Source organism: Mauremys reevesii, linkage group 7, assembly GCF_016161935.1.
Source record: "Mauremys reevesii isolate NIE-2019 linkage group 7, ASM1616193v1, whole genome shotgun sequence".
Lineage (NCBI taxonomy): Eukaryota > Metazoa > Chordata > Testudines > Geoemydidae > Mauremys > Mauremys reevesii.
In genome coordinates, this window is record NC_052629.1 from 17,850,199 (window position 1) to 17,874,111 (window position 23,913).

General features: G+C 39.9%; 2 long non-coding RNA genes across 2 annotated transcripts in view; both read right to left on the reverse strand.

Moving 5' to 3' along the window:
* Window positions 1-23,913, reverse strand: part of LOC120368577 — a 73,441-nt gene that overhangs the window by 28,156 nt on the left and 21,372 nt on the right. The gene's annotated exons all lie outside the window — the stretch shown is intronic.
* Window positions 16,738-23,796, reverse strand: LOC120368578. Its single transcript, XR_005582657.1, has 3 exons — window positions 23,599-23,796; window positions 17,339-17,396; window positions 16,738-16,873 (listed from the first exon to the last, which is right to left on the reverse strand). It is a non-coding gene; the product is annotated as an uncharacterized LOC120368578 (long non-coding RNA).

Below are 23,913 nucleotides of genomic sequence, written 5' to 3' on the forward strand. Positions count from 1 at the left end.
ATGCAAAGTACTTCACATAGGGGCAAAAAATGAAATGCACGACTACAAAATGGGGACTAATTGGCTAAGTGGTAGTATTGCTGGGAAAGATCTGAGTACTATAGTGTATCACAAACTGAATTAGAGTCAACAATGTGATGCAGTTGTGGAAAAGGCTAATATCATTCTGGGATGCATTAACAGGAGTATCATACGTAAGACATGGGAAGTAACTGTCCCAGTCTAAAGCACAATGAGTCCTGTGGCACTTTAAAGACTAACGGATGTATTGGTGCATAAGTTTTCGTGGGTGAATACCCACTTCGTCAGACGCAGAGTAGACTTCTCCCAGTCTACTCTCCCTGGTGAGCCTTCATCTGGAGTCCAATTCTGAGCACCATTCTTTAGGGAAGAAAAGGATAAATTGGAGAGACAGCAGAGGAGAGCAACAAAAAATGATAAAAGATTTAGAAAACCTGACCTCTGAGGAAAGGTTAAAAAAAACCTGGGCATGTTTTGTCCTGAGAAAAGAAGACTAGCAGTGAGGAAACCTGATAGTCTTCAAATTCATTAAGGGTTGTTATAAAGAGAACAGCAATAAATTCTTCTGCTTGTCCACTGAAGGTAGGACAAAAAGTAATGGGCTTAATCTGTAGCAAGGGAGATTCAGGTTAGTTATTAGAAAAAAAAACTCTCTCACTATAAGGGTAGTTAAGTTCTAGAATAGGCTTCCAAGGGAGGTTGTGGAAACTTCGTCATTAGAGATTTTTAAGAACAGGTTGGACAAACACCTCTCAGGGATGGGCTAGGTTTACTTGGTCCTCCCTCTGCTTAGAGGGCTGGTCTTAATGACTTCTCAAGGTCACTTCCAGTCCTATGTTTCTATGATCTAAGCTGCTCTCCCGCCGAGGTGTGGCTCACGTCTCTTCCCTTTTCTCTCCCAGGCTCTTGGTATTACCAGCATTTGGAACAGCTTCTCCCCACTCCTCAAGTGGAGTGGGTCCCGGGTTTTACTGTTTCTTAGCACTTGGTGCCTCCATTCAAAGTGACACCCCTCAATGTATATATAGATATAAACCAAAAATAACACTATCATGGGAGGTGGGATGGGGAGAAGACAAACTTTATTGTGAACAGAAAATAGGGTTTGGGGAAAGAAAGTGTTAAGGTTAACTTACTAATAAACCAACATTTACAAATAAGATGATTTCCTACCTCACAAAATCCTCCAAACCCAGCTCCCTCCCTGGCATTTCCAGATGGTATGGCCAAAGTTGTACATCCTGAGATGGAATATTGCAACAGTTTGACAAAAAAAACACCTCACTTCTCTAGTAGAGATTGTATCAGTCATACAAAGTGGTGATCTTTTGTCATGTTGTATATTTTAATGAAGAGCCTTCAACGATTCATTGTGTCATGCTGTTGATAGGTCAACAAACACCATTCCTGTTACCACACCCTTTTTGAGGTCATCTTCTGTGTATTGAGTGGTGTCAGCACTCGACTGGTGCATGCCTTTCCTGGATTAGGTGTTTTTCAGTGCTTGGTAATAGGTGGTTTAAAATGAGATGCTCATACAGTTTATAGAGGTGATTTAGTAGTGTTATATGCCTGAAGTTCTGTGGCTCCATTGGGGCTATAGCAGAAGTATTCACATTGTGGCCCCTGTTAGATTCTCTGAATCTGAGACTCCAGCTGTACACCTACCAATACAATATAAACAAATTATATGTCTATGCTTGCAGACTGACACAGTCATCAGCATAACTGACCAACTGTACATGAAGGTCAATGCAGTCGTCATTGTCATTCAAAAGGGTCTTCATCAGGGTGGCACGGACATAATTTCAGAAAATGTCAAGCGCTCTCGCATGTCAAACAAGACCTTATAGCCAAAATGTATGCTGACTACAATTGCCAGGTGTTATGCCTCTAGAAGATATTTGGGATGAACTTGACCATTGAAAGACCGCACGAGCAATATGGTATTGACATTTTCATGAAATCTGATGTCATCCACACAACATCTGTGACCGATAATAATGACTTTGAAATCCTGACTGTAGACATTAGTGGCATTTCCATCACATCAGTCTACAAACTGCTGTGCAAACAATTCAAGTTCACTAGCTCACATAACCTCAAACATGATAAAACATGAGTAATCACTGGTGACTAACAATCAGAGCATCAAATGGGGCTACAGTGTAACTGAGAAAAATGGTGAACTAGTAGAATCCTGGGCAGATGCATACCACTTAAGCTTAATTCATGACCCCAAGCTCCCCAGTTCTTTCAATACAGCTGATGGAGAGGGGGCTACAACCCTGATCTGGCATTTGTTTGCAGCAACATAGCAGGTTTGTGTAATAAACTTAGTTTGGCTCTGAGTCCACATTTCCAGCACTGTCCCATCACATCCAGATCAATGCAGCCATAACATTTTGGCAACCTCGATGCCGTGGTAAGAAAGATAGAGCCAATACCAGAAAAATATGATCAGTTTGTGAATGTGGAGTCCATTATCTAAAATAAGAATATTTCAGAAGGCTGCAGAACAAATTATGTGCCAGGCCTAACATCTGAGTTATTAAATCAGAACACAAAATACAAGCAGAGGTTTGAAGCAGACCCATTTGCTGAGGATACCATCACACCCAGCAAAGAACTGGTCTCTGCCATAAAGGAGGAAAAACAGAAGTCATGGCAGAAACTCACTAAGAGTGTGGGCATGACCCTCTGCAGCAAGAAAGCATAGATAACCATCTGGAAGCTTACCAACAACCCAAAAGAAGACAGAGGAACACTATAACAGATCAGGTAACATACCATCTCCTAGAAAATGGCAGTCACCAAACAAACAAGCCAAGACATGGCATAAGTGGCAAAAATACAAGGAGAGTTATAATTCTGGGGCACAGTACACAATGACCAATTAGCCTATGGAATTAACGCCCTCAAGAGTGGCAAAGCCACCTACATAGACAACTGTCATATACTTCAGACCAACAAAGAACTGATTAATCAAGTTGTATAACCCGTGCTCAACCACGTGCAAAAATTAAAATGGTTATGTGGCACTAGAAACTGACATAGTCCAAGTACATGGTGACATACAGCAGAGAACACTATATGTTCTGATTGAGTTTGCATTTCTCAAGGCTCTATATCATACAGATCCATCAAAAATATTTTCCATTTAACTCTTATATCTGAATGCTGTTAAAATGGCAAAAACAAATATTCACCAGTGCCGTTTTAACAGAAACCTGCAATCTTGAGATTAGAATGTAATTTCTCTGGGACTGTATTTTATATATGTAGCTTTAGCTCTTTTGAGCTGTCCCATTGTCTGGGCACAGCAGTACTGGAAAGTGTCGTTCACAGCAATATAAATCATCCTAGGATAACTGGTCTCCCAATCTAGCTAAGAAAACTGTTTGTTTTCTAGGGAATGCTATGGCACTTATTGCCAATAAATCAAAGGAAATTTTCGTCATTCAATTCAGTGTTATCATTTTTAAAATAATCTGTTTAGAGTAAAAGCTACAAATTGGTGACTGCATGTCAGGAAGTTGATGTTCACACTTGCTCGCCTAGTTAGAGCACTTGAAAAAACAACTTCAAGATAACAGAGACAGCTGAATCATACCATCACATCCAAGCCAACATTAAGAACTGCTTGGCTTTGTTTGACAGTCTGAAGGTTTAGGATTTTGCCACCATAGTTTTCCAGACTTGCTGAACATAGGTGGTTATGGTACTATGAAGTGTTACTGTAGGTGGTTATGATTGCATTAAAGTCTTTTTTAAAGGAATATTTAGGAAATAAAATTTAAAGTGTACATACTAGTTACTCTCAGACTGTAATAAGATCACATCACTTACTAACATGTTATTTACTAACATCTGAAAGCAATTCAGATCCCTACACACTGTGTAGCCCCCAATTCAGCAAACAATTCTGATTCAGAAAAACACTTAAGCATGTACTTTATTCTAAGCATGAGTTTCAGTCCCATTAAAGTCAATAGGACTTCTAGCTTTAAGCCTGTTAAAGTTAAGCATTTGCTTAAGTGTTTTGCTGAATTAGTGTCTATAAATGGATTCAGTGCCTTGTGAAACATTAGTCAATTTTCCTCACAGATAATGGGGCCAAATTCTCTTCTCAATTACACTATCTTGTGACCCATTAATGTAAAAGAGCTAAATCCAGCTCTCAGTTACAGAGAATTGAACCAGTGTGAATGAGAGCAGATTTTGACACACTGAAATCAGTGGGTTGGCAAGAGGGTGGCTATAAATTAAGAAAGAATTTGGCTCATATATTATTGTTATTGCTCCCAGTGGGACAATTTTGGGGTAGCTTTGCACCATATTATTCCCAAACCTAAATCCACTGATGTCAAAAGGCTCTTATTAGGGTAAATGAGGATAACATTTGTTTACCTTTACCAAACAACCTGTCTTGCTGTTGTTATTAATAATAATAATTTTTATGATGGTCATGTCTATGGACCAGCCAAGATCGGGGTCTTTCTGTGCTGGCACTAGGCACTGTAAAAACACAAAGTAGTAGACAGTCCCTGCCCTAAAGCACTTACAATCTAAATAGACAAGAGAGAGAAAGAGTAGGGGTTTTGTCTACAAGATGGGTCAGACTATATCCATGGGTGTTTTGGTGGTACACCTCTACCCCAATATAACACGACCCAATGTAACACGAATTCGGATATAACGCGGTAAAGCAGCATTCCGGGGGGGCAAAGCTGCACGCTCCGGCAGATCAAAGCAAGTTCAATATAACGCAGTTTCACCTATAATGCGGTAAGATTTTTTGGCTCCCGAGGACAGCGTTATATTGGGGTAGAGCCGGTGTATAGTAATTTACACTTATGCAAAGTAAATGCAAAGAACTAAAAATATTGCAAGACAGTGGAGAATTGGACCAAATCTCCCTACGCAGTGACACCAGAAAAACATTGGTACTACACATCCCTTTAAGATACTTTCCATGGAAAAATGTAACAGCCATTTTGCTATGGTGAGCTCGTGGCAGCCACACAGGAATGAATTTCATGTAGCCCAATACCATACTTGTCCTAAGAAGTGGACAATTAGTTGGAAGAAAGAGGAAGTCCAATAATCAATGGGTGTCCTTTCAGAGCAGGAAAGAGATTTCACAGATCGGGTGAAGTTCAGATCTGGTATGAGCAATTGTAACTGAATTTGGCCCATTGACATACCCTGATTATGCTGAACATACTTAAAGAAATCCTCTCTCTTAAGGCCTGGTTGCCCCATGTGCAATAGCTAGTTGTTCTCATTACGAGCCAGAGATTTCCTATTACAGTCCAAAGGCATCAGCCTGTGTGTTTTCCCTTGAAAAAGGACTGTAATGAGGTCTTCCTTTTCCTGAGGCATTTTTATGTGGGGAAAGTTAGTGTGCAGCAAGTTAGAGTGTGAATTTACAACACACTGGCTATTGCGCACTAATTCCCCAATTGGAGACTCTACTGCACATTAAAAGTACCCTTGGGTGGCTTAGCTTAATGCACTTCCAGAGTGAATTAAGCTACTGTGCACAAAGGCATTCTTAGTGTGCAGGAGGAATGTCTACACAAGGAGTTAATGTGGAGTAGCTAGCTACTGCAGGCTGTTTCCCTGTATAAACAAGAGTTCTCCCCAAGTCACAATACACAACACAATACTCTGTGGGTATGTTCAGTCATGTCACTATAACATATGTACATGGAGGAAAGTCTAACATATTGCTCTGTGTTAGGAATAATCTAAATAAAATGAAGGAATGGTGCAGATATGTATGTGTCTGCCAAACCAAGCTCCTTATTCCCTGCATTGCGCTGTCTACCTAAAATCCCAGCATTGAACTGTTTGTCATACAACATTACATACTTTCATTTCAGAACAAATCATTTCATATCTTCCATTGCCACTAAAGGTAGTAAAATTCTAATTTACACAATTTTCACACTTTCCTAAATGCCCAGAGACTCTGGAGCCAAGAGACCAGACTTTTTTCTGCCTTTAGAATTAGAAAATGAAAGCAATTCTCTTCAGATGGCGATAATAGCTACTGTAGGGTGACCAGGTGTCCAGATTTTATTGGAACAGTCCTGATTTTGGGGTCTTTTTCTTATATAGGCTCCTATTTTCACACTTGCTGTCTGGTCACCCTTAGCTACTGTGGCATATGATAAATAGTTCAGTGCTGAGGCTTTAGTAAAATGGAGCACAGTCCTTGATTCCTGCAATACCTTATACACATAACTAAACTTAGAATGACAAAAGAATGACACATACCAGGGCATCAAGGAAATCACACACGCAAAAAAAACGCTTTGCATTTTCATAGAGAAGCTGTTTTCAGCAGGGGATCTCAGAGCTCTTTATATTTACTCTGGGTGAAATTCTGTACTGTCTCTCTAAGAGGCACAGCACAGAATTTGCTGCCCATAGGGAAAGAGGGGACTAAGTTGGCTTTTAACCTTCTTTGCATGCTTCCAATCCTGGGCTGTCCTCCGGGCAACTTAGACAGGCCTGGGGGCCTGTCTAGGTTATGACAGCCTCCCTGAGTTGACCCGTGAGCCACAGTCCTTCCCCAAATGTCTGCAGCGCTGCCCCCTGCCTTCCACTACACTAGGGCTTGCAAGAGGATCCAAACTTATGGCTACCTACTTTAGAGCCTGGACCAAGGGAATCTTCCACAGGCTTGATACAAGGCTTTTTAGGGCCCCTGTACACTGCTCTAGCCCTTTTAACCACCATAAGGGGTCCAGAGCAGGGGTGAGGATCTCACCCAGAATAACCAAGTCTCATAGCACTTCTGTGAGGAGTTATTATTCCCATTTTACAGACATGAAAACACATCCCAGAGATCAAGTTTCTTGTCCAAGATCACACAGTGAGTCCGTAGATGAGGCTGGAATAGAACCCAGAAGCCTCAGCCTCACAGTCCTTTGCTGACTCACAATCCTTTGCTTCAACCACTAGATACTCTCCCACCCAGAGCAGCATTTCTTTGTGTACAATGTGCCAAAATTCATTCTTGAATCATAAGGAAAATATGATAAAAAACAGGTTGCTGAGTAAAACTAGATTTAACCCAATGCCCTTCCGCCACATTCTAATGACTCTCTGGGGAGCCACAAATTGGAGCTGTATGATTATGAGAAAGGGAGCAGCGGCAGCACATTATAACTCTGATGTATTACGAAAATGGTAGAAAAGTCCTCCGGGAGGGAAAACGTCTGATGGAATCAAACATGACTCTTTCAGATCAGAAGCTTTTGCGGCACTCCAGCCAAACTACTGCATGCTGTAGTGTCAATGTCCTCGTAGCAATTTCCGAAGAGAACAAAAGAAACACATTCTGTTCAGCTAACTATTTGAATGAGAAAAAAAGAAATTCTGAAGGTCAAATTCAGCTTTATCCTTTTTTAAATCCTTCCTTTAAACCCACCTCTGTTGCGGCACCTACATATTACTCCTGTTTGGCTTTGATTAGGGACGTGGCAAGCTAAGACTTCCGCTTTTCTACTAAACTCTGTTACATTGTTAGTTTATCTTTCAATTCTCTCCCTATCGTTTGTCTATTTCATCCACCTGTTTCGCCCTCTCCAACACCTAGACTGTGAGATCTCAGAGGCAGGGACTGTCTTTTTTTTAAAAATACCTGTACAGGACCTAGCACAGTGAAGACCTAATTCTTTATTAGGATTCCGAGACAATACCATAAAATAATAGTAAAATTCTGCACAGACTTGGGGTATGTCTACACTTTGAGTTGGGGGCAGGACCGGCTCTAGGCACCAGTGAAGGAAGCAGGTGCCTGGGGCGGCCAATAGAAAGGGGCGGCAGTCCGTCCGTTGTTGGGGCGGCATGTCCAGGTCTTCAGCGGCAATTTGGCAGTGGGTCCATCACTCCCTCTCTTCCTCTTCGGCAGCAGCTCAATAGGGAGCAGGTTGTTGTTTTTCCTTTGCCATTTGGGGTGGCAAAAAAGCTGGAGCCGGCCCTGGTTGGGGATGTAATTCTCAGCTCAAGAAGACATATCCATGCTAGCTCATTAAAAACAGAGTGAGGCCATTACTGCAGAGGCTATGGGAGGAGGCATGTACCCAGGACAACTAGCCCCTCCCACCACTTGTGTTGCTATGGTAATACACTGTTTTTAGCACGCCAGCTCCAGCAGATATGCCTCTTTGAGCAGGGAATAACAGTTTGAAGCGTAGACATACTCTAAATCTCTATGCTATCCAAAATCTGGCCTAACACGTAAAAAGACAGAAGGCCAAATTCTGCTGCCATTTACACTACATATAACAGAGCAAAATTTAGCCTCCTGTCTACCAGGAAAGAACTTCTTCTATATTATTCTTATTTCACTATAAGAAACAATTTGTAATTCTCCCCTCCCAGTAAAATTTCTAACTCAGTTTAATGTGAAAACAAAAAAAACAGCCACTATCTTGCTCTAATGCTTCCAATTGCCAAAGGAAAATATATCTATTCCACTAGAGCTCTGAATAATTGAATAGGTTATTTACTGGCACCCAGTAATATGTGGATGATTGCATTCTAGTAGATATTTAAGGTTAAAGTCCAAAACTGCAGAACCAAAAGCAGTTTTCTATTCACATTTGGCTAGAGATACCCTAAATGAAAGGGACCACCCACAATCTGACACTTAGGAAGGCTGCAGTGCGTTGGATCTGCTGAGAGTCAGTTATAAAAATGGATTCAATGAAAAGCTGTTAAACACTAGGAGAAAAAATGACACAGAGTACATTTAAAAAAATTGAACCAACAAAAATATATTTATACTTTAGAACAGAACCTTCTTATAGTGAGCTCATTTATAGTGGAAGGAGAATAAAGTCCAATATTGTTTCAATATGCTGCAGTGTGCAAATTTCTGCTCCTATTAGTTGAAGTTGTATTGTGAAGAAATTTGCTTTAAGGCAGATCAAATCTTTAAAGGAACTGAAATCCTGCCGTTCCCACTGACTATTTTACTCAGCACTGGCCTCAGGATTTGGCCTTACAGGAGTGGTCCACTGAAGTACAGTTATAATAAATATTAATGCCTGCAGAAGTTAGCTTAATATATTTACACAGATTGTTTCTCTCTTGAGTTCAAACAAGGGAAGGTAGCTAAGCAAAAACCAATCTGATGGTAAACAACAAAGGAAATATTTTTCACCATGATACATAGTCCCTTTGAAACAATTCAGAGCTTTCATTTCTAGGAACTTCGTCAGAAACCAAGCAATATGTTAGCAGACCCTAAAAGTCACCCCAACATCACTGAGTCAGACAAGTCGGATTGTACAAGGTAATGGGCAACTGACCATTGTTGCCCTAAAAATGTTAAAAAAAACTTTGTCCCTCCATGCACTGAGATCTTAATCTAGCAAGGGGCTGAACAACCTGGTTCCAGACCAGAAAAACATTTAAGTATATGCTTAATAGTGTCAATGGATTTACTCGTTGCTTAAAATTAAGCATGTACTTTAGTTCTTTGCTGGATTAGGGCCAACGCACTCAACACCTTGCAGAATCATGTCCTCTGTAGAAGCAGCTGGTCATTATTCTCATTTGCTCAAAAAAAAAATCCTAGGCACATTGGAATTTTTAACACTAATCTTGCAAAAGTACCTTAGAGTAAAATGGGTTTCTTGTACCAGATTTGCAATGACAAGGTTGTTGAATGATAAAATTCACCTCAATGCAGAGAACCTGCAAAGGGACGTATGTACCACATAAATCCCATGTTAAAGGCTTCAATGGTGTGTAGAGCCTTTCATCATATATGATTTTATATTGATACATTACAGCACTCAGTTGGCTTTTGGTGATTGTTAGCATTATTGCCTAGGGAGGTTGTGGAATCTCTGTCATTGGAGGTTTTTAAGAACAGGTTAGACAAACACCTTTCAGGAATGATCTAGTTATTACTTAGTCCTGCCTTGTGTGCAGGGGACTGGGCAAGACGGCCCATTGAGCTCCATTCCAGTCCTACACTTCTATGATTCCCTGATTCTATGATTTATTCCTCCTTTCTACCAAGGACAAAAGGTGGGTCAGAGCCAGAAACAGGACACCAGACTAGATGGATCAATAGTTCCCTAGACACAGTAAGGTCAATCCAATTTTTTTATGAAATCCTGCTAGGGCCATCCCATTTTTACAATCCCTCAAACTATTTTTCTCTCCAGAAACAGATCTAATTCCTTTTCAATTTTCTCCTAATCTTGTGCAGTTTTTGACTATTAATATTTATTCCTGTTTTATGGTGAATATTTTGTCTCCTTATAGTCATTTCAACAGACTGAATTATAAAAATAACCCATCAGTTTCAAGATCTTTCAAATCATGTTGAATTGTTGCCTTCTCTTATTCATTATTACTCGTATTAGCAGGTTAGGGCACACACTTCCATCTACTTAAAGCAAACAAAATGAAATCAAAATACATCTGAATATTGATTCTGCAAGCGATCTGTTATGGGACTTACTTCTGTGCACTTCTCTTGAACCTTAATCCAGTTAAGCAGATTACCCCTTCACTGATTGTCTTATTGATTAGATTTTTTTATGGTGTTCCATTTTCCATCTAATTCCTATAGTTCAGGTAAATTATAGTATGTGCACAGCCTCCTCTTTATCTTTCCTGATAGTTGAGTCCCTTACATTACCACAGCAAGGCAAATTCATTTAAATTGCTTTTGTGGTATCCCTTGTTCCGCTTCCTTCAGAATTCTGTGCAAGGGGGGAGGGGAAAGAGACTTTCACACTAAGCAAAGCTCTCAGGCACAGACTTAATGGGAGTGGGATTCTGAAGACTCTAGTTCTAGTCCCAGCTCTGCCACTGGCAAGCTGGGTGACCTTGGGCAAATCACATCACCTCTCTGTGCCTCAGTTTCTCTGTAAAATGGGAATAATTATACTACTGTGTAAAGTGCTTTGAAATCTACTGATAAAAGGCGCTATATCAGAACTAGGTATGATTATTATAAAGTTAATTCTATGCATAGCTCAAAGTTTTGCTTAATACGGATGGACTAAAGCAGGGATCGACAACCTTTGGAACACAGCCTGCCAGGATAAGCCCCCTGGCGGGCCGGGCCACTGTGTTTACCTGCCACGTCCACAGGTTCAGCCGATCGCGGCTCCCACTGGCCACGGTTTGCCGCTCCAGGCCAATAGGGGCTGCGGGAAGCAGCTCAGGCCAAGGGATATGCTGGCTGCTGCTTCCCGCAGCCCCATTGGCCTGGAGCGGTGAACAGCGGCCAGTGGCAGCTGCGATCGACTGAACTTGCGGACACGACAGGTAAACAAACCAGCCCAGCCCGCCAGGGGGCTTACCCTGGTGGGCCACATGCCAAAGGTTGCCGATCCCTGGACTAAAGCATGTGCTCATAATCAAGCCTGTGCTTATGTGCTTTGGTGAATAAGGACCTAAAGCTTGTCAGTCTCCAGACATTCTACTTTTTAAATTACTGACAGTATTCTGTTGTGATCTTGATTTCCTTCTGTATTTCTTCTTCCTGCCCTGGAAAATGTATGACTGTTTACAGCATCTGTCACCATATCCTTCTTTGTAAACAGCCTGGCAAAGAATTCACTTAATGAGACATGCAGGCCAGGGGTAAATTCTTTCCTAAAGAATAGATACAAGCTGTTGTGAGTGTCTGTTGTTTCCGGTCAGATTTTAGCAGATGTTTGTGGGATGCCATTTTTGTTGTTGTTCTCCTTTTATGGAAAAAATCCTATAGAATTTAATGTAAAGGTATAACTTTTCTGTAGATTTTTGGACGATCCTATAGAATTAATAAACAATAATAGCCATGTTACAGAATTCTAGCATATAGTTCAAAAAACCTGTAGCAAGGATATCATTCACGATTAAATTCTGTAGGTTTTCAGAGTCATTTACATAGCACCCTATTAAATTGCAATAAGACTCTTGTTTTCATCTATGCTATATTTAATAGGATTTTACTATAAGGGTTCAGACTACAAATATGTAGTGTGCTACATAGGTTGCTACAAACATCATGTTATCCGAGTCCATCCTCTCCTCCTCCTTACGGGTTTTTTTTGGGGGGTGGGGGTCAATATTAAATACTGTTGAATCATTTTTGCAGCTGCAGGAGTTTTGATATAGGCTTAGTGTAAAGACAATATGATGGTGAAGAGTATAACTAGTATTATTGTGTGCTAGATATTTTTAAGAGTTATGAGTGCAAAGGAGGCTAAACCTTGTGTGCAGGGCTGCTTTATTGTGACACTGGCTGACTTCTCTGTCTGTGAGAAGTAATAATATCACTAAAGTATGTAGATTGTAAGCTCTTTGGGGCAAAAAAGCCATTTTTGGTTATGTAGTTGTACAGCACCTTGCACAAAGGGGCTGGGGCCCTAGGCACCAACAAAATACAAATAATAAATAAAAAAAATAAATACCACCACCACTTTCCATTCAGAGATTTTAAAGCTCTTTAAAATGGTGGATGAGCATCATTACTAGAGCTGAAATTTCAGGTTTGGAGCAATTTTCTGACCTCTCATCATTATCCCATTTTACAGCTGGGGAAACTGAGCCACAAGGAAAAGTTAAATCACTGACTTGTGATTACCCAGAAAATCATGAAAAAAGATGAGAATAGAATCCAGGACTCTAAGCTCCCACTCTAATGTTCTCTATGCTGGACCATCCTACCTAGTCCTGCTATTCTCCGGTGTGTAGTGAGTTGAGGGATAGTGACAGATTTCACCGAGGAGCTTTGCTATAGAAAGGCCCGGAAGTCCTAGGGTCCTTAGAGCCAGAGCAGAGTGAATAATATGTATGCTAGGATTTTCCAAAAAGCCGAGGGCAGTTTTGCACCCAAATCCCATTCAAAAGGCAGTGGGAGCTGGGTGTCTAGCTCCCTTAGGGTACTTTGAAAATCCACATTGTATTGAATAATTTATCTGATGATTGTGCTGCTGCGAATCATCTGAGAGCTTCTCAGATTTATTCACTGTTCAAAATTATTGCAATTTTTTTCTTGGTCTGCAGGTCATCTGAGAGCAGTTCACTGCAAGTATTCATGAAATCCACTCGGAGTGAAAGTTAAATCAACACTGTGTGACTATTTAAATTAATCACTTGGTATTATTTCTGTTCCCTTTTGGATGATTTACACAACAAACCAACAGCAGCATGAATTTTGATTTGTAAATTCAAATATAAATATCACCATTTGAAATTTCCAACACTGCTTGTCAGTTCAAAGTATAAAGGGTGGCTCTCAATATATCTGCTGACAGCATACAAAAAGGACAGAAGTATATTTAGTACATTACAGACGTGCATCACAAAGATAATATACCTCATATGAAAAGCATGACAAAAGGGGATTCTTGACTGCATTCTGTGGATGATCTTCTCAAATATTCAAGGAGCAAAAAAGCTTTGTTATTTTCTCCAAACTCTCTATATTAATTAGCAACACATTTTCGCAGAGACATTATACTGAAAGCCTAATGCTCCAAAATTCATTTTATAAAGCAAATTCCAAAAAAGTTTTAGTCCAAAATGAAAGAACGTGTTTGGGAAATTAAGGGCCCACCTAATTAATTTTTCTGTACTCCATAATACTGCTGTGTCTTCACTACACCTCCAGTTGCTGGATTGTAAGTGGGTTATAATTCTCTAACACTAAAGACTTGCTTCAGCAAACTAGTTTTGAGTAAGATTTGCATAGCGGCTGGATGGCAGCTATAGACTATGAAGAAACTCCTTGAACTTCTGTAACATGGATTGATTCCTGGTGGCTTTTAACTGATACATAACACAAGATATAACACTTTATGGTGTATTATGTGATATATATGGCATTCATTTTTTTGAGCGGACACATTTCCCTAACATCGTAAAAGACAAAATCCAAAGTGACAGGGAAGTTGGTGCTGTCATAGTGAACCGATACCATATGTATGTAATATTCACTGGATTGCAATGAATCACAAAAAGTTTTCAATAAATGTACAGTCTTACTGACTTCAACTTTACACTTCCATACATTGTTTGAGTTTTTAATCTTGTACAGTTCACCTTGCACAAACTGTGGTTTTAGCATAATCTCTAGGAAAAATATCCCACAAAGGCCTGTTTGTCAATGTTCTATCAAATTTCTCAAAGCTGTTTTTGCATGCAGACCTTCAGCTTCCAGTCACAGTTACTTTATCATTGGTCTCATATGGGCCAAGACTAAGAGCTACATTCTGCCCTCTTTTACTCAGGCTGAATAGTATTTGACTACTCCTGTGAGGATTTCCACTGAATCCACAATCAAAAAGTGCCTGTTTTGCAGGATCAGGTGCCTGATCTACCCAAAAACATATAAGAACAGCCATTCTTGTGAGACTTCTGCCCAAGTTTTCTGCTACTTGAAAACAACTTGTGAGATTTTGGTAAGAGTCAATCCAAACTGGAACCCCAGTGCCTTTCAGCCCAGAAACCCAAGTCTGTGTCTAAATCTACTATGGATTCTCAGCTCTTCTCCACATTGCAGAGGAGAGATCCACCCCACAGTGTGGTTCCAGGACATAATTGTGCCTGAGTCTTTCAGAGAGCAGGAGGCCTTTTATTTTCAACCCACAAAGCAACTGTTTCCTTATGTCTCTCTTAAAAATGCCAAGCACAGTGCATCAGCCACATAGTAAAAAGGAAATATATGTTTTCAGCAAGAAGCAATTATTCAAAATTCAGTGAGCATGTCAAATCGTGTCAGTTACAACACCTAATATCAGAATTTCTTCATGTATAGACAGCAAGATGGGAGAGTTTGTTTTCCCTAGGGCTCAGCTTTGATGATTTCCATTGTTTCTAATAGACTTTATGCTGTCTAAAAACTGTAGACATGAGGGCTCCTCTTCTTATCATTCAACAAGAATACAGATTAAGAAGGTATGTGTTTCCTATCAAGGATTTTCTTTCTTTTGAGGGGGGGGGGGAGGGAAGTAGGAGAAGGTGAAGGGGAGAGAATAGAAAATATAAATAAAAGCCAGGATTAAATTTCTGCAGCAAATTCTCCTTCCCAATGCACAAACAGAGATCATGGATTTAAAAATTCTATCTACCATCTAATTTTCAACAAACTGAGAATTGTTGTGCAAATGATATCTAGGAATTCTCCAGCCAGCAGACAGAACCCTTACAGAGCAACGCTCCTCCTTACCAGAATGACCACTGAGCTTAACTGTAACACAACTCAGAGGAAATAGCAAGGGCCAAATTCTGGTGCTCGGATCCTGGCCATATTTTGGTGGGACAGCACAGGCATTGCAAGATTAATTCTTTGCCCATTAAAGTCATTGTTAGTCTTGTTATTGACTTGAATGGGTGCAGGATTAGACCCTGTGCCAGCCTCCCCAAGGCAGAGAGGAAGGGCAGCGTGACTCCACCCTTCCATCTGCAGCAGCTGGCTGAACACAGTAGGGAGCACAAGCTGCACCCTTTCAAAAGCTGGCAGAGCTAACACATCAGCATGTGCTTCCCGAAGGTCCCTGAAGGAATTCTGGCTGAATCAGCCAGTATTTCTCCATAACATTTCTGCTGCAGTATGGCTCCTTCTTCACCAGGGCTGCATCTTAAAGGCGCAATATATCCTAAAGCCTATTTTTCCTCTCCCATTGAAGTCAATGGTAGTTTTACTGTTGACTTCAGTGGAAGCATTATTGGTCATATTTGGACAGAGTTTGATAATTATATACCCACAATTGCACAAGAATTTATACATGCAAACACTCTGATGCGTGTACTAGGGATGACTGGATATTGCTTCAATAATTCCATAAAAATGGAAGGATTTACTTCCAGCTTTCCAGATATATTCAACTTTGGACAAAGACAAGGTAATGGGTAGCTTTGAAAGAGCAATTGAAAACTGGACATTATAGTGAAAGACAGTTTTCAAGTGCAGGAAAATAACCCAATTATAATGTGAGGCCAAGATTTTCAAGCAAGGATGCCTAAGGTTAGATTGCTAACTCCATTGACATCAATGTAAAGCTGGTTGAAAATTTTCAAAGAAACATTTTTCTATCAGAAAACAGGGTTTTGACAAATAAATTCCCATGAGGCACCGTGGCAGCTCAGCTACCAGGAAAGACCATTAATGCATTATGAGGAATGTAGTTTGTTTGGGGAGAAAGGCCAATAGAAAAGAATGGGGCATGAAGAACCCAGATGGCTTAGAGGGATGTAGAGATTAATGTCTATTGACCCAAAAGTAAACTTTTCCTTTTAGATGGACAAACTAAAATGTAGCAGTTCAATTTAGGAAAGTCAAAACATTTTGATTTGGTAAAAAAATGTTGAAACAAAACATTCTGAGATTTCCTAATTGAAATTTTTCAGAAGTTCTTGCTCCAAAAATTGTTTTCTATTTTGACTTTTCATCCAAATTTGGGACTTAAAGGTTGCAATCAGAATTTCCCGCTTGGAACTGATGTATTTATTTATAACTTTCAGCTCCATCTCAAATGAGATCTGTTGGATGCTCGGCGCTTTGAAAATCTGGCCACTTAAGCAACTAAACATAGATTTAAAAGTTGAACCTCAGGGACCCATTCTTTAAAATCTTGAATATTTAATATCAGATAAATTCTAAGTAGCAAGAGGATCTGACTAAACCAAACACAGCAACATGTTTCTATTCTGTACTCACTCTTTTTATTGATGGAATTGTTCTCTATCCTGTAAGCTACATGACAATTGAAGCCAGATTTTTCCTTTTATTTTCTCCTCTATTCGACGGTTTTTCTTATGATTTTAAAAACAAAAATGATCTGCTGATAGAGTAAGAAGTTCCCTTTTAAATCACCTGAGAAAAGAATTGCAAATCTTCATATGAACCACGCAGATTCAAACAAATCATAATGCATTCAATAATACATCCATTGTTCCTCTAAGTATAGGGCTCATAAATTATTTTCTAGCAGATACAACTCTTCTGCTTTTAAATGCTTTATTTAATGTTTACACTTCATATTCTGACACAATCAGACCTTATTTTTGTGTTAGTCCTGGTGATGCTATAGTTGAAGGATGACAGATGTGCTGAAAATGGGAGATTGGGCAGGTAACCATAGTGTTCCCTTGCAGGAATCAGCCAGAAAAATGCAGTCGGTGATCCCAGAGCGCATTGGTAAGGAGAATTAGTGGAGCTGGCCTGAGCTGAACACCTGAGGGCTTATTAGTGGGTGGATAGGGACCATCTGACACTACCCTCACCCAGCCAATGTGGTTCTGATCCAGTTCACTTAACTGAAGCCTAAATGTGATTTACCTTTTCAATAAGAAACCTGTGATCCTAGTGGCCCCTTCTCGCCTTCAGATCTCTGGATCTATAAATAGGGTTCATCAAAAAACATTAATGAAACTTGTTTTCAATTGGGTTTTTACTACACTTAATTTATTGTGGAAAGTGTCTGCTTTCCTCAAAAAAAATCCATTTGTTTGTTAGAAAACACTAGATAACTCAAGATTTTCGGCAACAACCTGAAAAAAAATGATCTGATTTTTGCTTAATTTTCAGTTTGGGGACCAAAATATTTGGGTTTTGATTTTTCTACAAAAAGTCAGCATTTTCCACTAAAATTTGGACAAAAACAGAACATTTTTCATTTTTGTCCAAATTTTCAATGGGGAAATTAAAAATATTTTCTGGCCAACTCAGTCTTTGTAACATTGGTTCAAATTCTATGCTGATGTAGCATATTGCTGGAATTGTATGGGATACAACTGAAAGAAAAATCTGGCTTGTTTTCCCTCTGGAGGGAGAGGGAATCCTCACTTTCAGGTGGTTATCAGTCATGTTTTTAATGGTAAGGTCAGACGGTTAAATCAGATGCAAAACATATATAAACAAACAGCAATTGACTGATATTTGGCTAACTGATTTACCAGTATTTTTTATGCTAACACCACTCCAGAAACAACTGTGATTTGAAAACAATTAATCATGCTAATCTGTGCACATTAGTCTTTATTGAAACCATATCACATCATATTTCAATGAGGCGGGGGGGAGTGGAAACCTGATTTAAAACAGGCAGAACAGAACTCTTTCAAGAGTGGCCACAAGTTATTAAGCACACTATCTTCTCAGCAAGTGTCTCAGACAGATATTTATTATTTGCCTCAATACATTTTCATATAGCAAACTACATTTCATTACAGCGGCTAGAGAAGGAGAGACCTTGGGCCACATGGACCAAGATAGTTCCCTTGCAATGTATTTTCCAGGAAAGGATTAAAGTAATTAGGACCAAATTCTGCCCTGAGATACAAAAGCACATCTTCAGTGATGTTCATGGGAATTAGATATACATATCCGAGGACAAAATTCAGCCATAAGGATGGACAGAGGGACACTGTCGCACTGTATCTCAGCCCTCATATCTTCAGTGGTACTGAATTCTCATGTGGGGTGATCTGAGGGGGAGCTGCAAGATCTATCACAGTGAAATCTTCCATCCATCCATCCACCCCAAAGTGACAGCAGATAAGGGGTATGGAGAACTATTTGGACCAGCAGGTTCAAGTAGCCTCCATAGAGTGACTCTGCAGCTGCTCCACAGCCGGGGGAAGGATTCTTTCCCCCTGCCACTGATCATATCCACCTACTATCCAATTTACCTATTAGGGATCACTGGGCACTGACATGGGCCTTTTGATTTTAGAGCTCAGTCCCAGAGTGCCTGCACACCCTTTGAGTTTAATGGGAGTTCTGCCTGTGTGAGGACTGCCTAAAGGCTGGACCAAATGTTTCACAGTTCAAAAGGGGATTGTACCCCAAAGCGTCTTAGATACTTTGATTCTTACACTTCTTTCTGTGCTTTTTCGGAACGACTGGTTTGCAAAAATTGCCTATGATTTTGTGTGTTCTGCAAAAAGCTACTTTTTCTGGAATCACATTTGTCCTTTTGTTCCGTGGTCTCACTTGGCACTAAGTACCCAGTTCCTGTGCCGATCTGATTAGCTCAAATTACATGCTTTTACTACCCCTACAAGCTAATGCAGCAGACCTACAATTAAGTGTGGGATGGTTTAAGCCCTAAATGGAACTAATGTCTGGCCTTTGCAAATGCCTTAGGTCCCTTTCTTTCCCCTCTCTAAATTGGTATTTTTTTAGGCTGTTTTCCAACAGTTGAGCCCCTGAAACAAGTCAGAACAGGGAACCTACTCACTCTATTCACAATTATTGTTGCTCCCAAGCCATTTTTAGTATCTCTGACAGTTTGCTGAACGTACAATATTGCCCTTGTAAGGGAAGAATGAATTGGAAGCAGTGATGTGATGTCATTCAAAGTTATATAAAATCAGTATTAAGTGTTGTTAGGGTTTTTTTTCCAATGTGGACTGGGACATGGGCTAAATAATGCTGCCTTCCCCACCCTCCCCGAGTATCAAATACAAATAGCAGCCAAGTTGCAAATGAATGAAGGGGAAAAAAATGTTTGGCAGGAGAGCTAAAAATACCATAGGTGTTAGAAGCCCTCTGGCACCAGGATTCCTGAAATGATGACTGACTCTTCAAATTTATTCTGGCCAGTTAATCTGAAAACTTCACAGAGGGAAACAGAAAAATGGATAATAAACATGATTATTTCTTATAGGTCCCAATGGAAAAGGACTATAATTTCAGTATACTGATAGGATTATCTTTAATTGCCCACTATGAGTTGCAATACATCATATGCTGAAGGGGACAACCAGATAAGTCTCAGACAGTGCTTGTGGAATGTGCAGCTCTTGGCACCAGGACTAAAATTACCTAAATCTCATTTCACTGAATATCCTAGTCCCCAAAACTAATATTAAATAAAATCAGTGACCCAGAGAACCGCTAATGATGGAAGCCAAAGATCCATTAGATTGTTTATTCCTTGATAAGGCGTGCATTATCTCAACTGTATATTCTATAGTGCTACCTTCAATTTTAAGTGACTCAAGTGAGGGGGCTTTCACCACTTCCCTTGGGTGTCTAATATTTGGAAAGGAATTGGCCTTCTTTTTCGAGGTAAGTGGGTGACTGGTCTTCATTTTTTTTTTTTTTTTAGTACGTGCTGTACTGTAAACTGGTTCACACTGTGGTTTCTTCCTTTTGGCTTGATCCAGATGTTCAAGTCATTGTACAAGAGTTGGTCAATACTCTAAAGATGTGCTCAAGTTTGTGACTGTACTATTCTATCTTCTGGAGCTATACAACTTTTGATTTTCCTAAAGCACCAGTTTCCTTTGTCACTCACTATACAGCTCTATATCCTATATAGCATTAAAGAAAACAAAAACAGTGCATCATGTATTATACATAATACTTTTCTGTTTCAAAAGTGTTTTACAGACATCAAGCAGTTCATTAAGACTCACTCAAGCAGTTGTAATAATAAAGGGTTAAATTAAGCTTCTTCTTTTTTTGTCCTGGAGACCTGTCAGTATGTTATTTTCCACACTGATGACTCTGAATTGCTGGATCTTTTCCAGCTATGTTCAACTTCAAATTACATTCTCCTCTTCTCCTTATTCGTTTGTGACAGATGGTGCCCCTCCAGGGTAACTGGCCAGCCCAGTCTTTTCCAGTCTTGCCTTATGCTAACTCCACCTTCATCAAGAATTGTAGCCCCAAGCTACCATATTTGAATAGAAGACATTTTCATGGCGTAACAAATACAGCTCCTTATGTATTGCAAAGCACTCATTGCTTTCTTAAGGCCTGCTCCTGAGATGTCAATTCCTGAATGTGGAGTTTGAGCCTATGCTTCCTGAAGCCAATGGGTAAAAAAAAACATTAACTTCAGTGTTGCAGGAACAGGCCTATAATCCCATTATTTTCAACGCAGGATGTTCAGATATAAAGGTTTGAAGAATCAGGGCCATTCATTATCTATTTTTTTAGCAAACTTTTAAAAGAGAGAGTGCCCCCAAGTACATATACCATTATGATTATTTTAATACATGTGTCACTTTTCTAGACACACAGAATGCTGCCAAACATACTGAGTGAGGGAAATCAGACGCGGTCTGGAACAAAGTTATTTTTGTTCCTGTATTTATTTTTTGCCTTCCTTCATTCATTGCATATGCCATTCCACTTCCACTTCCAGACCATACAGAACCTTAGATACAAAAATGTGGTATTGTGGTGGGAAAAGTTTCAAATTATATGTGGTTGCCTTTCCCAGAAAGAAATTATTATGGCAACTCGCACTAGCAACTGAACTACATGAAAGGCAAGATATAACTCAGTATATGTACACGTAGCTCTCTTTTTCTCCTTACTTTGCCTTGATTATTGTTACAATCTGCGTGATAGTGAAGGCATGACAACATCTTTGGCACCTCAGCACTATTATAAGACTTTTTCTTCCTACATGCTGCTAAAATTTCAATACCTGCATGCTTTTTGAATAATAACCTCCCAAAGTGCTTTGCTTAGAGCAATTTTTCCAGTATACTATGAATTTGAGTTTCATAAATTCAGAGGATGTGCACTTCTCACTCTTTTTTAATTGGGATCTGCATACCCTATTCATCTCGTTTCCTTTCCTTCATCCCACACAATATGGCACTCATGCTGTAGGGCAAATATCACTGCTATCTGTGTTCATATAAGTGAATATTGCAAAGATAAAGCAGAACTATAAACACATGGGTTGCTGGGTAGAAGTATTCAGGTGGGAGCTAATTGACAGCTGGTAAAATCTAAGCTCTTTTTTCTTATTGAGAAACTTACCTTCAAGATTGTGAATTCACAGGTATTCAAGGTATTAGAAGATGCACTACTGGATTATGAAGAGATGGGGCAAGGTATTGGTGAAAGTTTGTTGTAGTTTCCTGCACACCCTTTGAATTTCTGCTCAGAACTGTATCAGTTCCCCCTGAGATCCTTCAGTAGTTACTGCTGGCAGTTGCAGAGGATCTAACCTACGTCAGCAGAACTCCAAGAGCTAAATTACTAGGTAAGAAAGGGACCAATGATGATGCACTGAGAATGGCAGAGACATGTGAAGTGTGCCTGCTTCTGTGGAACTAGGATGTCCCTTCCTAATGGTTCCTGAGCATCCACTAGATGGGGCTCCACTAGATGGCGCTCCACTAGATTGGGAAGCCCTGCCTCCTAAAATGCCACCAATCTTGAATAGGAGGTGTTACAGAAAAGTCCAAGTTTCCTGCTTCTCTGGCCCCAGCCTTGCATTTCTCTGTGAAATTGGGGGATCTGGACCTTGGGGAAAATAAACCTAACAACACTTATCAGGAAATTGGTGGTAGAGCAATACAACCATCAACTGGAAGCCATTGCTAGCACTCTTTCAACCACAGCGTGGCCTGGCTCTGTCTGGAACCCTGAACCTATTGCACAAGTGAATATATTCTTGTCACGTTGTCTTGTCTAGTGCAATCCAGATCAGTGAGAGGTTGTGTCGCTGCTTGTCCTGTAACCCTGAGTGCTCTAATATGCTCTGCTGCTGTAGCTCCCTGTCTGGAGGCTCCTAGCCAGCATACAAGCGTGCACTGAGTGTTTGTGTCTTGAGCAGCCCCAGTTCAACAGCTCTGAATCCAGCAGCCCGCTGGTTACACCACAGCCACATTTTGGTCTCCACCAACCTTAGTTACTACTAGCTAAGTGACCCAATACACCCCACATCCCAAATTTCTCCAAAACCATCTGCCCTGAAATGTCTAGCCCTCTTCTGGAACATTGAGATGAATAATAAGGTCCATTGCTTCTTTAAAGAGAACCAGTTTCTCCCTCTGTTTGGTCACAGACTTTAAAGCATAATATAACTGAGTATCCATGTTGCTCATATAGTGTTAATATATACATTTCACAATGATATTAATTACCAAGGTGTCATTAGTTTTCATAAAATACCTTACTTGATACACTTTTATAATACAGTAATATTGTATACAATCAGTTGATTGATGATCAGTTGGGTGACTGGGCAACAAAATGGCAGATGAAATTCAGTGTTGATAAATGCAAAGTAATGCACATTGGAAAACATTATCCCAACTATACATATAAAATGATGGAGTCTAAATTAGCTGTTACAATTCAAGAATGACTCCAAGATCTCTTTGTGGAAGTTCTCTGAAAACATCCACTCAATGTGCAGTGGCAGTCAAAAAAGATTCCCAACATTCTGTTCGCATTATGACTGGGATAGATAAGGCAGAAAATATCAGATTGCCTCTATATAAATCCATGGTACACCCATATCTTGAATACTGCATTCAGGCGTGGTCACCCCATCTCAAAAAAGATATATTAGGATTGGAAAAGATTCAGAAAAGGACAATGGAAATTATTAGAGGTATGGAATGGCTGCCGTACGAGGAAAGATTAATAAGACTGGAACTTTTCAGCTTGGAAAAGAGACAACAAAGGGGGGATATGATTGAGGTCTATGAAATCATAACTGGAGTGGAGAAAGTAAATAAGGAAGTGTTATTTACTCCTTCTCATAACACAAGAACTAGGGGTCACCAAATGAAAGAATCTCTCCCCACCCCCTTCACTAGGTTGATGGCTTTGTTTACCTTTTATGTAAATGTATCTTCATTGTCTTTGACTGATGACCAGGCACAAATGCCTTGTCTACGGCTGACTGTGCTTATGCATCACTTGCCAGATACATTTTAAGAACACAGTTCTAGCACATATCCATAACTCTTTGTACACACCCTAATCATACATCATGAAAGAATATTAAGGATCAGTGAGTTCTTAGTTTTCCAGGGATCTATTACATGCCACCTTTTAGGTATACATCATGACAACAGCATGTTATGTGTAGTGAGTATATGAGACCTGATGAGAATTGGTGACAGAATAGTGAACCACTGTGACAGTGC